This window comes from Phalacrocorax aristotelis, chromosome 7 (genome assembly GCF_949628215.1).
Source record: "Phalacrocorax aristotelis chromosome 7, bGulAri2.1, whole genome shotgun sequence".
NCBI classification, from domain to species: Eukaryota; Metazoa; Chordata; class Aves; order Suliformes; family Phalacrocoracidae; genus Phalacrocorax; species Phalacrocorax aristotelis.
In genome coordinates this window covers 19,380,146-19,397,287 of record NC_134282.1, presented here as the reverse complement: position 1 = coordinate 19,397,287, position 17,142 = coordinate 19,380,146, and positions in this window count along the sequence as shown.

Here is a 17,142-nt window from a genome sequence, read left to right as displayed (position 1 = left end):
CACTAGACATTTTGGGGACGAATTTAAGAGCAGCCTTCAGATCTTTGCCCTTGCAATCCACTGCAAGTTGCAAATGGCAGTGTTTGGCCATCTGGTTACCTGCCTACATGGGAAAATCAGTTATTTTGAAGTCCTAAGTACTATTACTTTTATCTGCAATCATTTTACAGATGCACAATTAGAGGCTGCATTCAGACATCTTCGGGGGGGGGGAGAAAATATTGGCCCTCTTTGCTCCTAACTGCCCTTTTCAGTCTCTGAGCTGTAAAATAAAATTGACAGCAACTTTGAGACATCGGCAGCAAAGCACAGCCCAGGTCATGAGCCTGCAGAGCACTCTGGAAGGGAGGATGCCTGGAAACCAGGCTGAGGAGTAGCCGGTGTGGACTGAGCCGTGCGATGTCAGGTGTTTAACCAGCCTGCTGGAGCTCTTTGAGGATATTACTGCTTTGCTAGATAAGAGAAATTCAAGGGATGTGCTATACTTAGAGTTTCAAAACACACTTGGCATCAGTACAGATCAAAGCCAAATGATGCAGGCAGCATCCCGGAATAGAAGGCAAAAGAGGGAAAAGATTTGGAATTTACTGGGAGAAAAAAAAATACGCTGAAACCAACAGCACGAGGCTGCTTAGCTAAAAATAGCAAAGAAGGTATTAGCAGCAGCTCCGTGCACAGACTGACACTCGGCTCTGCTCCCTGGCTTGGGGAGAAACCTCCCACCCAAGCTGGGAGATATGGAAGGAAACCACAGCCTGTCCTGGAAGCCTCCGCTGCCCAACTCCTAGCTGAAACCAGTGGAGAACCAGTAGGGTTTGGGCAAGTCCCCGTAGGGCATGCTCTGTGTCAGCCTGTCTTCCCCGGGCAGCCCATCCTGTCCCTGTGATGTCAGGTTGTCTGCATCCCATGGGCAGCTGTTTCCAATCCCATAAACTGGAACAGTGTTGCTTTGTCAGCCCCCGCACCAGCGGCTGGCTGTGGCCAGGGACTTTCGCACAATCCCGCTCTCCCCAGGGGCATGGTGCTGCCTGGGCGTGCCTGCCCTCCCGGCACCAGCACCCTGCTCTGCTCACAGCACTACAAGAGTTTGGAGAGCTGAGATGCTGCACACCAGCTGCTTCCTCAGCCCTTCCTCCTCCTTGCCACAGCCTTGTGCTCATGGTGGTGGTGGCAAATTTGCTCCATGCCACCTGGGTCAGCAGCACCCAAAATGTATCTTCCCCTAACCCAGGGGAGACCAGGGAGTTCAGGGTGACACCCACCCCATGCTTATGTAGCACCCCTGGTCAGGGCTGTGTTTTAGGACAAGCTTTCCTTGCAATACCCAGCCAGCAAGGAGGAAGCACACCCTCCAAACAAGCTCTCACAGCACCCTAGTGAATCACAAGCCTGCAGTAGAGCTGGGGGCACCCCTTTAAAGCATCAGCCCAGCCCGCTGGGTGACAGGGCTCAGCTGGGAGAGGCCAAAGTGGGGGAAAGTCCCACAAAGGAACACCTGCGAGTGATGGAGGGGCAGGACTCATATAAACAGCTTGCATACCCCTAGCTGTGTGATGGAGAGTTTCCCTGCAGAGCAGCAAGGCCTGGGCTGGAAGCAAAAGAAGGACTTGTCTCCTGCCTGCAGGTTCAAAGGGTGAAAGGCATCCTGCTCTCCTTAGGGGAAGTGGGAGGAATATTTCTGAGGCACCTCAAGCCATAGAACCCCCTCTAGGTTAGTGCAATCAAGCTAATTGCAGGCCTGTGACGGATGGGGGGCAGGCAGGTGGTCTCTGCCATGCAGGACACCCAAGCTCCTGCCATGCTGCAGGGGAAGAGCCTGCCGGAACCTCAACCCCCCCGGATCCTGGCAGATCCTCCCATTGTGGCTGGGAAAGGGCTGGATCCTGCTCCCCTGCAAACATCTCCCTAGAAAGGGCTGAATCCTGGGGTGACAGTATGTGCTTTGGGACATCCAACAGGGTGCTCCCAAGGATGGGCATCCCAGGGTACCACTGAGACAGGCCCCATCCCGGGGCTGACAGCTCACTCTGCTACATGCTTGGCACCCAGGGCTGGAGCACAGCAGCATGCTCGCCAGGGTGAGGGCTGGGTGCCGGGGTGCGTGCTGGGAGCCAGCCGGCCCGGCCCCACCACACGCTGCTGAGTTTCCTCTCAGCTGTGCCAGGCTCTTCCCTGCCAGCTGAACTTGAGGTGAGGCATTAACACTGGTATCTCTGTTAATATTGCTATAAAGCAATAAAGGTAACTTGATTGCGGAAGGGCAAGGAGACCAGCGGGTTTGGAGCTGTTCCACAGCACTGCTATTAGAGAGCTTGAAATGAGAGTTATTAAATTACTGCCAGGTACTGCAGGCTTTTCCTAACAGGGAGACTTCAGCTTGGCTCGGAAACTTAAGCTCTGGCTTGTTCAGGTTAATTAAAAGACAGCTGGACATCTTCCAGGGACTCACTTCTCATTTCTGATGGCCAGCCCCTCCCCTCCAGGGCCGGGGCAGAGCATGCCGTGGGCACCCATGCAGTATCACCCCACTGGGGGATGCTCAGGGTGCCTCGGGCATTGGCACCAGGCAGGGATGGGAGGCCAGTGGAGCTGAAGTTTGATGTCCTGCAGGATGGTGACCAGAGTGTCATCCATAGTCCCCAGGTGTGTTCATGCCATCCATCCTGTGATGCTGTCCCCAGAACTATGGAGCATGGGAGGTGCTGTGGGGCTGGAGCTGGGACCCTCACCCTTTCCCCTGGGAAGGGGCCTGGGGACCCCAACATGGGCAGCAGCTAGAGGTTTTTGTGATGTTCACCATAATGACTGCTGCTCTGCCTCCTGCCCCGCTCTGCCCTTGCCCATTGCCCCCAGTCCCTGGTAAATTCCTGGTCCCTTTGTACGGAAACCAGGGGGAAGGACAGCACAGTGAGGGGCAGCTGGGGAGGGGGCAGGAGGGCGAATGGGGTCCCATCTGCCCCTTTTCCCTCCTGTCCTATTACATTGCTCTTGGCATCTGTGGTCAGGCATGCTCTAGCCTCTGCACAACTGGCACTTTTTTTTAAGGACTTATGTGGCTTCTCATTAGGGAGCGCAGCAAACCCAGAGCTGCCTGGGCAGGGAGGGTGAGGGGGATTGTGTTTGCCCTAGGAGGCAGCAAGGCTTGCTTCAGAGGGATCACCTTCTCCAGGGAGGGAGCATTTTTCCTTTCCCCTGTGCTCAGCAGACCCCGCTGCTGCTTTGACTCTGCAGAGATTTTCCTGCTCCCTCACCAGGTGATGGAAAGTTTTTGGCAGTCCCCTCCCCTCTCCCTGGAGCAGATCACCTGCAGAGTGGCCTTTGTGGGGCTGGGAGGTGCAGGCAGGTGGCTATGCTGCCTGTCCCCCACCCTGGCTCAGAATAATAGGCAAAGGGGCCAGGAGGCTCAGGGCTGTGCTGACCCTCCCTCCTCCCTGCCTAGCTTTGATTCCCAGGCTGCTGGAGAAGAGGAGGGTTTACCCAGCAACTCACACTGTAAGAGCTTCCACTGCTCTACCCCAGCACAGCTTGTTCCTGTTCCACCTGACACCTGAGCAAGGGAGGACCCTAGTGATCCCACGTGGGTCTAGGCTGGCTCGCCCCTGGTTTGCTCCACTGTCCCTGGGGAAATGAAAAGCAGCCAAGGATGTGCCAGTGCCCATCAAGCACCCCAGGGAGGAAGGTATAGGGTGACCCCCCAGGGCAGGCTGTCCTGTCCCTGTCCCCATCCCCTCCCCAAAACCACCCTTGGGAGGGCAGAGAAGGTCCCCCAACCCTGCAACTCTTCCATCCAGCCCCAGATTTCCAGGTGGGGGTAGCGGGGGGGGTGCCTGGATTGGGGACTGACACCCCTCAGAGGGCTGGGGCTAGCTGTCCTGCCTCTGGCAGCACTCCCAGGTCCCCAGCAGGGAGGTGGGTGCTGGGGGGCAGTGGGTGAAGCGGGGTGCTGTAGCTGCTTGCTAGCACTAGCACCCTCCTCTCGCCTACCCCAGCTGGGTTTTTGGGCCAGGCTGGCAGAGGTGCGGGTAAATGCCGCTCACAGCTCTGTTAGTGATTCAACCCCCTGAAACGCTTTTTGGACTCATTTTCCCAGAGAGAGTTTAATGGGGTTTGTCGTGCCAAAACCCCAAGCTATGCCTCACTTTCATCCCCTAATGCAAGCCATATATCAAGAGACACTAGCGGAGCAGGGAGGGTTTCTGACAAGGGGATCCTGGGAACAATCAGCCAATACCCCTCCCCCCCCAGCCTGCACCCCCCTGTTTTGTGCATTCCTGGTAATGTAAATAGAGAGGCAAGCGCTTGCAGCCCTCCTCGGACCGAGGAGCCCGTCGGGGGACGGCGCCAGCAGCCCTGCCAGCCGTCTGCTCTCGGGGGCTTTGGCCGGTACTGTTTGAAGTGTTTTGAGTATCAGTGTCAGCGTTGTGTCCCTAGGCCAGCCATGCCCCCGCGCATCCCTGTCCTGCACATGCAGTGTTTTGGAGTTGGCGGCTCCAGCCCAGCCTAAATTGTCCCTTTTCTCCCCTGAAAAGCTGCCCTTCCTGTCCCCCCCCCGCCCCCAAACAGCCTTCCTCCTAGCAAGCCATGAGATAAGGATGGAGGGTGCAGCCCTGACACTGACAGTATCCTGAGGGGACTTTGGGGCCCTGAGCCCCTTTAGGTGCTGACCACTGGTCTGCTTCCTTCCCTGAGCACCCCAGGGTGCCTCCATCCCCTGGTTGTCGCGGGGGGAGAGAGATGCAGCTTCCTTGCCCCCACAAGGTGGGGAAGGCTGCAGCAGTGGGTCAGGGCTCTTGCACCCTTTTTAGGGCAGCGTTGGGCACTGGAGAGTTCATGGTGGGTTGGCACCGTGCACCGTCTCCAAGGACAATATAAAAAGGGGGAACTGTGGGTAGATGCCCTTTTTGTGGTGCTTTCCGAGGCACAGAGAAACCTGGAAGACTAACTTTTCTTAATTTAAACACTTATGCATTTACTTGCTGTGCTTGTTAGCAACATGGGCTTTGCCTCTCCTGGAGGATGCTGGCTGTGTATGGCACCGTGTCACCTTGGAGGGGACCTGCAAGCCAGCCTGAGCATGCGGTCTTGTCCCCATGTGCTTTGCTCACCATCCTGGCAGAAACCCAAAGACACCTCAGGCAGGGCCAGGGACCCCAAACCAAGCACACCTCATCCTTCTAAGGAAAAAAAAATGTAAGCCAAAAAACATCCCCTGGGAGAGTTTCCAAAACAAATCCCGAGCCTTGGCTCACAGCACAGAAACAGGAAAGCCCCAGAGGTTTTCCTTCAGCTTGTCTAGAGAAAGATCCCCAGTGGCACAGCAGCCAGGGCAAGGGACACTGGTGCTGGTCCCTGACCCCCAGGCAGGAGGAGCAGTTGCAGCTGGGAACATCTTGGTGTAGAGGAGGAAGTGCCTGCAGAGGCGATGCCAGGCAGACTCATGTTGACTCATGTGCCAGGAGCAGGGTGGGTGCCAGCTGCAGTGTCCTCAGGGAAGTCCCAGGCCAGCAGGAGAAATCCCTGAGCTGAGCACCCTGGAACAAGCTGCAGAGCTGAGGGTCTGGGTGCGCAGGAGCAGCTCCTGGGACTGTGTGTGCCTGGAGGAGGCTTCAAGGAGAGAAAAAACTGGGATGGCGGCAAGCAAGTAAGCAGGCTCAGGATGAGGAAGAGAGGTCCCAGTGGGAATGGGGACCCCTTAGAACCCCCTTCCTGGTCTCCATCCCAGCGAGGACAGAGACTTGGAGGAATGGAGCTGCTCCCCTCCATTGCCCATGTGCCACCATCAAGGACGCAAGCAGGAGCAGGAGGTGGGGGACCTCCAAAGTGGGGAAGGGGTGTGCTCCTTCTAGGGTTAGCTCCCCTCCCATCTCTTTTGGGTGTCCATAATTCAACCAAAGGCTGGGGAGAGGAAGAGAACCACAATATCTCCTGCACAGGAATCACATAAGAAGTATAGGAAAGCTTGTTTGTGGCTGCAGTCAAAGCACTTGTGGGGTGGGGAGTGGCACCATACCAACTCACAGCTGAACTGAAGCTGCTGCAAGGAAATGCAGCCCCAGCCCCACGTGGGCAAGGGATGTCTCGGTGGGAGTGGGGACACCCTGTCCCTGCAGGAGCCTTCCCTGGGGACTGGCCACCATGCCACCGAGTGGCATCACTCTGGGTGCCCATGGCCCTTTCCATCTCCCACGCAGCCACTGGGGGTCCTGCAATGGGGCAGCAACACTGGGTGGCCCTGGGGGACCCTGGAGATCATGCAGGGGCCGAGGGCATCTGCAAAGGGTTTATTTGCCAAGACCAGCCCTCCGCAGCCCTGGGGTTTACAAGGCAGCTGATGCCGCTGCTTTCTCGTGGGCTGCAGCAATAAAGCTTGCCGGGGGGTCAAAGGTGATACCGACTGCTCTTAAGTGGGCAAAACTGGTGGTCTGGGATGGAAACTGAACTTCTTGAGCCATAATCAGAACCAGCGGGGTTAAATTCCAATGGCTAAATACCAAGGACTTAGCCTAAACATCTCTCCCGGCTTGCTCCGGCTGTCCCAAACAGGATCCTGCAGTGTGTGGTTGTTTGGGCAAGGTCAGGCTGCCAGTGTGCCGAGGTTTGTGTGCCACATCTCCTTGCTGCCTTAAGATCAGGCATCACCAGGGCCGCCAAGTTTCCTCCATCTCGGTGCGCTGTTGCACTGGATAAATACTTCTGCAGTGCTTGGGAAATTCAGAAAGGCCTGCAAATGGATGCAGAGTTAAGCAGCTGCTGGTTTCAGGGCTCTCCAAAGTGTGAGGGTGAGGTTGATGCTGGAAACCTGAGCCCTGTAATTGTATTTTTCTGCCCGAGTGATATCTGAAGGGTTAGTTGGTTTGTTTGCGTGTTTGTTTGTAATGCAACTATCAAAGGAGGCCTCAGCAGTGATGCACACCGCTTCTAAAAAAGGGCCTGCCCTGGAGCCAGCACCAGCCCATCTCCAGGTCGAGCCACTACATGTCTCCATAAGCATAACCCGTCCTACCGGTGGCGGCTCCAGAGGCATGCCAGCATTCCCTCGGGAGCGGGGGATCATCTGCCGTGCCTGAAAACAGGCTCTGACATTGTTGAACACTTCCAGGAGAGCCCCCAGGAAAGGTTTTCTAGAGGGGGTACCCAGTGGGTGCAGTAGAATGTGGCAAAAATATGACTGTGGAGAGGCAGTGGGAGTTGGGGAGTGGACAGGACTGGGGCTGAGCAGATGCACCATCGTATTTCCTCATTCATGGAAACCCAACAGATATACACACACACACGAAAAAAAACACTGAAGAAATGCAAACATGGCTATGCATCTCAACGTCCATCTGCTGACCACAGTGTAGTCCACCGAGGAGACTTGGCTTGACCTTTCGTGGGCCAGTTGCTCCATTGGCCAATCCAACAGGGAGGTGGGAAAGCCCTCAGCAGCATCCACTGCACAAAGCCACCTCCATCCCAGCGTCTGCCCAGGCATCTGGGCACCTCCACCTCACCAGGTCATGGTTTCTACCTCCAGCCTGCGGGAAGAGTCAGTAGTCCCTGTGGCAGGAGGTTAGCGGAGGGCTGGGCAGGCTACTGAGCATTACCATCAGTGTGGTTTATTACGCTCATTAATGATGTGGAGAAGGCAGCATGTTAGCAAAAACGTGACATATTTAGCTTAGTTAAGGCTGAAGGACTCCGCTGCTGTGGGAAAAGATTGCATGAAGATATATGACATTCACCATGGGCCCATGCAAGATGATGCGTCTTGGATAAACTAATCAAGATAATTCACATATATTGTCCTGAATTAATTATAGCCACTAAGTACAAGCCCAACATGCCAATGCAGACAGCTCAATTAAGAGCTCTTATTCAATATATGCTGATGGTCAAAAGAGCAAAGAAAAAATTACAATGGGCAGAAAGAACAGAGTAAAGCAGTGGAAATATTGCAGTATCTCTGCTTAAATCAACACAACTCTGCCAGCACATGGAGGGGAGGAGGGCAAGGGTGATGGGCACGGAGCAGTGTGGTGAGAGGTTAAAAAGGCACAAAGAGGGACCTGCTTCAGCCCTCTCTTCCTGCTAACCTCTTAAAAATGGAAGAGATCAAGCATGTGCAGCAGATTTTTAAATACCAAGGGGGGGAATCTATTTTAATAAATAAGTGCTCCTTGGGTGGAGCAGGAGCAGCAGTTCCCATCTGTGCAGGACAGTGACCCCAGGACACAGTGCCCATGCACCAGCCAAGGCGTGCATGCCCAAGGAGAAAAGGTAGGCTAGAGGAGAAGGGTGTGCCCAGCTCTGTATACAGTGGGTGAGACCAGGAGCGACCGCTGCATCCCAGCTCAAGAAAGGACACAGAAAAGTTGGAGAGGCCTGCAGGGATATGGGAAACTGCCTTTGAGTGGGAGGCTGAGGCAGGCCCCTGTCTATTTAGTCTATCGGAGGCGAGGTTAGGATGTGACTCCAGCACAGTCAGCACGCACCTCCATGGGGAAGGGATTTCTTTCAGTCAAAAACATGTAATGAAACCCAGCAGCCAGGGGCTGGAGCGGGTCTCGCACCACGGCAGGAGCTTGCTGGGGGCTGGGAGAGCTCTCCATCCCCAACAGAGGGGGCTGAGGGGCTCCCCACAACCTCATTCCAATTGGGGTCCCATTCCCTGCATGTCACAATGCTCAGCAGGGCACCCTGACACCAGGTGCCCTGTGCCCAGAGCGCGGGGTTTTGTGCCTGAGCTCAGCAATCATTGCAGGAAATCTTCAGGCTGATTTCCCTCCTGCAAGACTCTGGCCAGCATCATGCAATCTGTTTTCATTCCTATTTCATGAGACGTGAATAATTAATAAGAAACACAATACAGGGAGACCAAGATTAATATATATATATACGTATACACACAAACATATATATAGTGTTAAAAAGAATTAAGGCTCAAATGTAGGGGGGATGTTGCGGTACAGCAGCTGTGAAACATGGGGCAGAGAGCAGGGACACAGGGGAGAGACCTAGAAGGCAGATGGAGGGTTTTTGAGGGATATAGAGGATGGGATATAGGTGCTGTCTCCTGTGGAGAGAAAGGCCCAAGCAAGCTGCCCTGCAGAGCCCTTGGGGTCCAGCAGCAGGGACCCCCAACCCTTCCACCTGGCCCAGGAGCTCGTCACAGGCAGAGGCATCTTCCCCCGGCTCCTTCCCCAGAGATGTGCAGGGCTGCACTCCTCTGAGGAGAGGGCAATGCCGAGGGCTGCTCCTGTGTCACCCCAGGGAAGGGGCGAGATCCCAACAGGCACCTGTGCTGCAGTGGGAGGCAAAGTCCAAGGATGATAAACAGCATCTCTACACCCCAGGGATTTGCAGCGCAGAGGAAACCATCCTCCTCAGCCTTTCGGCAGCAATCCAAGCCCTGCGTGGCTGCTGCTCCTTCTGTGCAGGGTTGACCCTGTTGCACACACGAAGGCTGGGCCGTCCACAGCCAACTAACAAATGGCTGCATTGTGTGTGGATGTGTGAAATCCAGAGTCTCCCCCTCCAGCTGCACAGCAAATCCCATCACCTGCTGCATCAGGCCTCCCAGCCACCAGCCAGGCCTGACCAGCGCTAATTGGCAGTAATTAGCCCTCCTGCAGAGCTATCGCCCCACAGCCTGGTCAGTCCTAGAAAGCTTGTTGCAAGCAGCGGCTGCAAGAAGAGGGCTGGTGTCCCTCTGCCTCACGCCAGGTGCTGCGGAGGGGTGAATCCCCCAGCAACAACCTGGCCTGGGCGATGGGGACATGGACAGCTGCTGCCGCCTTCCTGCAGCCCCAACTCCTTGGAACCAGGCACTGGAACTGTGGGGAACCGGCCACTTTCCTGTGAGCCGTCCTGAGTGACCCAGAGCAATCCTGCAGCGCAGCCCCTCAACTGCTTTTCCACCTCGGAGCTGAGCCATGGCCCAGGGCCAGCCAGAGGGTGAGGGGTGGACACAGGGGATGGAGAGTGCGTTGAGGGTGGCTGGTGGTGTATCTGCAGGTGATGGCTTCTGAGCTTGGGCATCAGTGTGGTCACACCTTCATTTGCTCAGGTCATGGGGAGCCTGGGAGTCCCCGATAGTCATGGCTTGCTTTGCATGAAATGAACTTGTAGGTTCTCTGCACCCCAGCAGGTGTCAGCCCCTGTGGCCCACCCTGTCCCAAGGGGCGGACTTAGCCCCCTGTAACAGGAGGGTCTGTGCTGGCGGGGTGTGTGGTGTTCCCACGCAGGGACAGCAGGGATGCATGGCCTCACTCGCTGTCCCCTGCACCCCAGCCAGCCCCTGAATCCTGGTGGCACTTTGACTAATGCACCCAGCAGCGGGGGGGCTCCGATAACCCCCTCGGCCTCACATTCGCCAGGCAAAGTGTGCAGGGCCATGCCACAGCCCCGGTTGCGAGCTGGCTTTGTGGCAGGACACAGATTGTGGCTGCTCTTCCTGACAGCCTGAGAGTTGGGCATTTTCCTCCTCCTCACCCCTGCCCTGAATTTCCAGCTTTTGAATCTGCTTCACCCCAAAAATACCCTCTAATAAATAACACCACCACAGTCCTCCTCTGTGCCGTACCCTGCCCAGTGCCTGCCACCTTCCCCACCAGCTCGTGCCCCCACCGCGACAGGAACTGGGTGCCGGGGAGGCATTGCCCTACCTTGGGCTCGCCCCAGCCCAGCTGTACCTGTGCCCAACGGGGCTGGGGGCAGGCAGGGGCGCCTAGCGGCTGGTCTGGTCCATCCTGCCTTTTATCCAAAGTCAGTGGCTTCTGTTTCCCAGGTCTAATTTATCACCTCGCTCTTTATAAATGGGTCATTTCCCATCCCCAGCCTGAGAGACAATTGTGACGGGCCCTGGCACCGCGCCATGAGCTCCTTTCAACTTCATAGGGAGTTCATCAAAGGCCTGAGACGCCATTTCCCCAAACAGTAAAAGTGTCAGAGAAAGAGGCGTGTTGGGAAGCCTTCGTGACAACCAAGTGCTTAATTAGTGGTAATGCAGAGTTTACAGCCCCCCTCACTGCCTCTCCCCAGCCCCTTGTTTCTGGGAAGGGCACAAAGGGTGTGACAGGTCTCTCTGCTGCTTGGTGACCCATGATGTCCTTCAGCAACGTGGCGCTGGTGGAGGGCACTGGGTCGTCCCAGCCTAGCTGCTGCAGGAATCTAGGAGAGATTTCCCTGTGCGGTACTCACTCAAAAGCATCCCCATCCCCAGTTCCACCTTGTGCCACAGCCCGCCCCAGCACCTATGGGTACCCTGGCATCCACAGGCACCCTCCGGTCCCCGGCTGCTGGGTGACCAGGGAGGGTGTGGGAAAGCCCTGTTGCAGGGTCAGCAGTGGAAACACTGGTTCCCACCCAGCCATCCTCTCCCAGTTGCTGACTGTTGGCTCCTGCGATGCCTCACAGCCCCTCAAGACCTGATGGAGGGGCACCAGGCTGGTTTGGGGGGCTGTGTACTGCTGTCACATCCCTTTGTTCCTCTCCTCTCTGTGCTAATCCTCTCTCTTTTCCTCCAGAAATCACCTTCTTGTCTATCACGCTCCCTGCTTCTCTCGGGGCTATTTTTACTGTATCCTTTTGGCGACAGAGCAGCCAGAGCCAAGCATAGTGACTTCGGCATTCAAAGGCAGAGCACAAGTATTAACAGAGCTGACGGTGTTATAATATTGCCACTCATCTCTCCCACTGCTTCCCTAATATGGCCTAACATCAGCCGGGGTTTTTAGCCGTGGTGGTGGTGGTGCATTAAGCAGGGGCTTCTCGCTGCCTCCTTCAGCCGCCAGGCCTGTTCTCCACTCCTGACCTTGCCAGGGACTTAATTTTCCATCAGAAGTTGCCAAATAAAGGTAAGGCTCAGAAAGAAAATCAAGAGATTGGGTGATGTGGTGCTTCATCCGCCCCATGCACAGGTGCCTGCAGCTCCCAGGGGAGCCGCCGCTGCAAAGCCAAAGGTACAGGGAGTGAGTGGAGAGGGCTCCTCTATCACTTGGCCAGCAAAGTACTGTGTCCCACCCAGACTGGTCCCAGCTGGATCACCTCCGTGCCTTGCTTTCCCTCCTGCAAAGGTGCCGCATTACCCCTCCAGGGACACGCACATGGCTGATGGGGATGAGCAAGGTGGTGGGCGGTGCCATGGCACTGCTTGCTATCCATGTTCTCCATCCCCCCAGGGGCCAGAGCAGCACTGAGCTGATATAAAGCAGATATAAAGCTGATTTTCATTAAGAAGCAGTCTCGGAGGAACGCCGGGTCTCGCCATGGGGCCCTGCTCACACTCAGCAGGGCTGCGACGCGGCGGCTCTGCTCGCTCCCCAGGCACGTGCCCCACGCCGGGTGATGGATGGCGCCTCCCTGCCACCGTCCCATGGCACACAGGCAGAGCTGGCCCAGATCTGCCCCAAGACAGGACGACAGCTGTGATGGACTAAGTCCCCATGTGCAGGACCGTGCTGCCCCACACACAAGACATCCCTGCCTGGATTTGCCCGCGGAGGGAGGTGGCAGCTCCACGGCACATCCCACCTGGCCACAGTTCCCCACTTCACCTCCCTGGCCTCGAGTTTCCTGAGTGCTGGGCTCTCCCCCCGCCACCCTCCTCGGCACGGCTGGGGCCTTGCAGCTACAACCAGGAAACTATAAAACTTTACAGAGTGCGGCTGGAGAGAAACAGGAATTGCTGCAGTGACTGCCAGAAGGGCCAGCATTAGATTCACAAGATTTTCCAGGGCTTGGACTCGCCAGGAAGGGATTTATCCACCTAGGAGGAGCTGTAAAATCTAAAATTAAATTCTTCATCTTGGAAGGGGGGGGGAGAAAGAAGAAAATGCTTGACCTCCCCCTGAACACTCTGCTGGAGGCCAGGAACCGGAGGGGACATGGGGCACCCACAGCTGCACCTGCTGAGCCCTTGGCTGAGGGGGCCCTGGCATCCCAAGGGTTCCTGCCCCAAACACTGTGAGTGGGTGCTGCTTGTCCTGGGGCCAGCACCCAGCACTCCTCCAGCCTGATCTTTGCCTTCAGGGCATCATTCAGGAGTCTCTGTAGGTGCCAAGGGGGAGTGTTGTGGTCAGTGTCCCCTCCCCAGTCCCTGTTCCCATTCCCCATGGCTCCATACCACACGCTGCCATCCCCACTGCAGGTGAGGATGATGCTGGGCACAGCGTGGAGGCAGTTTGGGACCCCAGCAAGGGGTGAGCAGGGATGTTCTTACAAGCCCAGCCTGACAACATCCCAGCGGCTTGGAGGGGCGTTTTCCATGGTGTTTTGGGGGGTGGTAAGCGGCTAGGAGGAAAAAAACATGCTGGTCTGTGGGCCCCAGGGACATGCCACAGCATCCCAGGTAGCTGTTGTAGGGGTCAAAACCGTACCTGGCTGGGTCAGGAGCTGCTGCTTTCTGATGGGGTGCAGCTGATTTGGGGGCCGCACCACGCCCCCACCTCTAGGTCAGCCGAGCCACAGTGGTTTCCCCTGCTTTGTACTGGGGCCAAGGGGACTGGATCCGGCAGCCTGCCAAAGGAGAGCAGGTCCCCACCTGCTCTGGGGTCACCAGCTCTTGGCCTGGGGGGATTTTGGGACCGGGGCTGCCCAGGCACTTATTGCAGTCCCAGGTGCCTCCCTCTGCCCATATGCTTTCCCTGCCCTCTCCTCTGCGCTGGTGCAGGGTGGGCAGGCCCTCCCTCACTGCCCTGCTCCTCCCCATCCCACCAGGATCCTGCGGAGGTGGTGGGCAGGGGCACACCAGGGTCACCTGGCCACAGGCCACCCAACCAGCCCTGGCGTCTGCAGGCTGCTGGAGCAATGTGTCCTGCCTACCTCTACCCTTCCTCATGGGGTTTTCCCCGATATAAAGGTGCATACAAACGCTTTTAGCAAAAGCCCACACTGCTGCTGGCACTGGGGGCCATTTCCCACATTGGGGGAGCCGGGATGGCCAATATAGCATCCCAGCTGGTACATGGTGGAGAAGGCTGCACCATGACAGGCTCTTTTTAGGAATATAGCGCTTATGAAGCAATAAATCTTACATTGCCGGTCTGTTTGCAACAAGCCGAGTCCCCAGAGCCTTGCTGCCACGCGGCATGGGAAAGCATCCTGCCACAGCCAGGGAGAAGCCAGGCTGCTCTTCCAGACATGTGAAGGCAAAGATCAAACGAGGCTTGCTTGGAAATCTCACCAAAATTGTGCCAGAGGACACGACAGACATCCGGGCCAAGCCAAACCTGCAGCTCTGCCATCGCTGGCTCCTGGGGTGAGCCAGTGTTCCCAGCAGCCCTGTCCGCCCAGCCACCGGAGCGGAGTGCAGCATGCCAGCAATTTGTTTTGTACTCATACTTTCAGGTTGGAAAAGCCAAGGGAAACCTGAAGATGAGAAGTTCACGTGCAAAATCCTGTCAGCTGAGTGCCCGCTTCTGGCAGTGCCATGTTGCCAGTGTCCTGCCCCACTGGGACGCCCAGGTATTGCTTTGCAGATGTGTTTTACAGTGGTTTTCCTTTTATTTCAATTTTTTTGCCTGCAACAGATTTTACACCGAATGCATGGAAGCACTGCTGTGAAAGTATGTATCAGGGAATGCTCTTTTGTCACTTTTTCTGGTTTTCTTTCTATTTTTTGCCTGTTACTGCCAGTGAGGGCTCTTAAAATAACTGGCTACTTTCAACTGTGTCCCTTTGTTCCCTGGCTGAGCACCACTGGATGCCAGCTGGAGAGGAAGAGAGGTGAAGTGTCAGGGCCCTGCAGAGAGTTTTAAAAGAGGTTTGCAGTGATGGAGACAGCATGTTACACCCCAAGTCCTTCGAGCTGCCCTCTCCCTCGCTGCCAGCCTGTGCTATGGGTTTTCCCAGGGAAACACTGAGTTTGCAGGTTCTCAGCTGGCCCCTGAGCCACCACCCAAACCTCATCCAAGGCTCCAGGGGACAGCTGCAGGTCTGCACCCCAGCTTTGCAGCCTGCCAGTGTGTCCCTCTGTGGTACCACATTTCCCAGGGACTCCTGCCAGTCCCCCTGACTGCAGGGCTGCCCCTTTCCCACTCTTGCACTATCTGCTTTGCAGCAAACTTTTTGAACAATGAAAGCTCCCAAGTGCTAGAGGGGAGAGGGGGGACGGAGGCCACACAGCTCCCTTGACCCCAGTTAGTGTGGGAAAGGGCTATGGCAAAACTGGTTAGGAACTGGGAGCTGGCCCCGGGGACAGCAATAGCTAAGCCTGGGCTTATCCCTCCCAAGCAGGGTGATGGGGCCAGATGCTGCCTGGCATCTCTCCCAGGGTGTTTGCACCGTTGTTCTCGGGTGCCCTAGGAATGCGGCATGGTGGGGAGAGGGGATCCCTGCAGCCAGGGGGGGTGGGGGGGCACAGCCAGCTGGGGTGCCGCCAGCAGGCTGGGCTCCACCACCCTTGGGGCACCAGGGCTGGGTCAGAGCCCAGCTTGGAAACACAAAGTGGGAGGCTTGTGCCATGCCTGGGCACATCCCGCTTTGTTTATTCCTTCAGCTTATTATTTTGCTTGACTATTTATTCCTGGCTGCCTTTTTCTCACGGTGGCTGTGTTTATTTAGCACGGCTAGCCTGGAGCCCGCCGGGCTTGCGCACCACTGCCAAGCAGAGCCATAACCCCGGCGTGGCAAGTGCAGCGACTGGAGCCCCATACTGAGTTTTCCCCAAGTGCCTGGCGGGGTGTTTGCAATGGGGTGGGATGGTGTTTCGAGGGGTCAGTGGGCAGGCGACATCATGGTACAGGAAGGTTGTCACACGTGTTTGGTGCTACTGATGTTGTCAGCACGCAGCCACACCAAAGTGCTTTGGCAGCTGTGTGCCTTCCTACCAACACAGCCCGTGTGGCTGGGGCAACTGAGCCGAGCAGAGAAACCCTGGCCGGGAAGAGACAAGTTCACAAAGTGCACTCCTGCAATCCGTGGTGCTCCTGGGGGACCCTGTCCCCACCAGCCCTCCAAGGTCTGAGGCAGCCCCAGAGCCTGTGCCCCAACGGTACCAGGGTGACATGGAGAAGCCGTCACACTGTCAGCCCTCCTCCCGGCCCCAGCTTAGCCCTCTGTTCCCAGGCCCCATGTGGCATCCCCCATGGTGACAGCCCCAGAGGACCCAAAACGCTGGGTCCTCTCCACGCTGAGGATGAGTCTGGGGGCCGGCAAGCCATGGAAACCCAGCAAGGATGCGGGTTGCCATGGTGACAGGAGGCGCAGCATCCGGAGCCTGCTCCAGGTGGGGTGGGAGGGAGGACCAGGGTACCCCCAGGGCTGGGGGATGCCAAAGACTCAGCTCAGGGTCAGAAAAGCCCTCCTGCTCCAAGGGCTGCCCTTAGCCTCCAGTGCCTGGAGGGGACAGGCAGGCGGGGGCCGGCAGAGTCCAGGCCCTGTGCTTGGCCCTGCCACAGTCCCATTCTGTCCACTGCCACCAGGACCTCTGGCTGCTCACAGGCAGCCCCAACAGGACACGGTGCCAGTGCCCATGCTCTCTGCCCAGGGGAGCAACCACCTCTGCAGAGCATGCAGTGTCAGGCAAGGCTTCTTGGCTTTTTGCAGCCAGCAGGCTCTGCCAAGCATCTCTGCATGCTTCAGATATGAGCATGAACCCCAAATATCTTGTCACCCTGCTTGGGGTCACTACACCACACTTTGGGAATGGCTCTGTGGGGTCAGGCTGGGACACAGGGTGGGATTCAGCCCCTAAATCACTCCGTGTTTGGTGAGCATCTGCTCCCAGTGACTAAGGTGGGCACCGGGATGCCCCCAGCTCAGGGCCAGCCTGCAAAGGGTGTCCACACCAGCATTTCAGGTGCAGCCCCTAAATGTCAGTAATGGGGCCAGGGTGTTAATTGCCTGGTCAGCAAAGGTTCCCAAGTGGGTGGTGGGCTGTGTGAGGACCCCGCCACAGGGCATCACTGATTGACATCCCTGCCTTGGCCCCCCCAGCCCCATGGCCACCCGCTCACAAGCACATCCCAGTATTTCCCATCCTGCTGTGCCCCATCCTGCCATGGGGCTGGGAGGCAGTGAGGGGAAGGGGGCGATGGGAGGCGGCAGGAAGAAACGGACCTCCCAGCCGGGAAGCATGTGGGAGAGTGACATTTGCCAGACACCGATGCTGCTTTTGATAAAGAGTGGGGGCAGTTTGCTGCCCGCAGGCATCCACGTTTC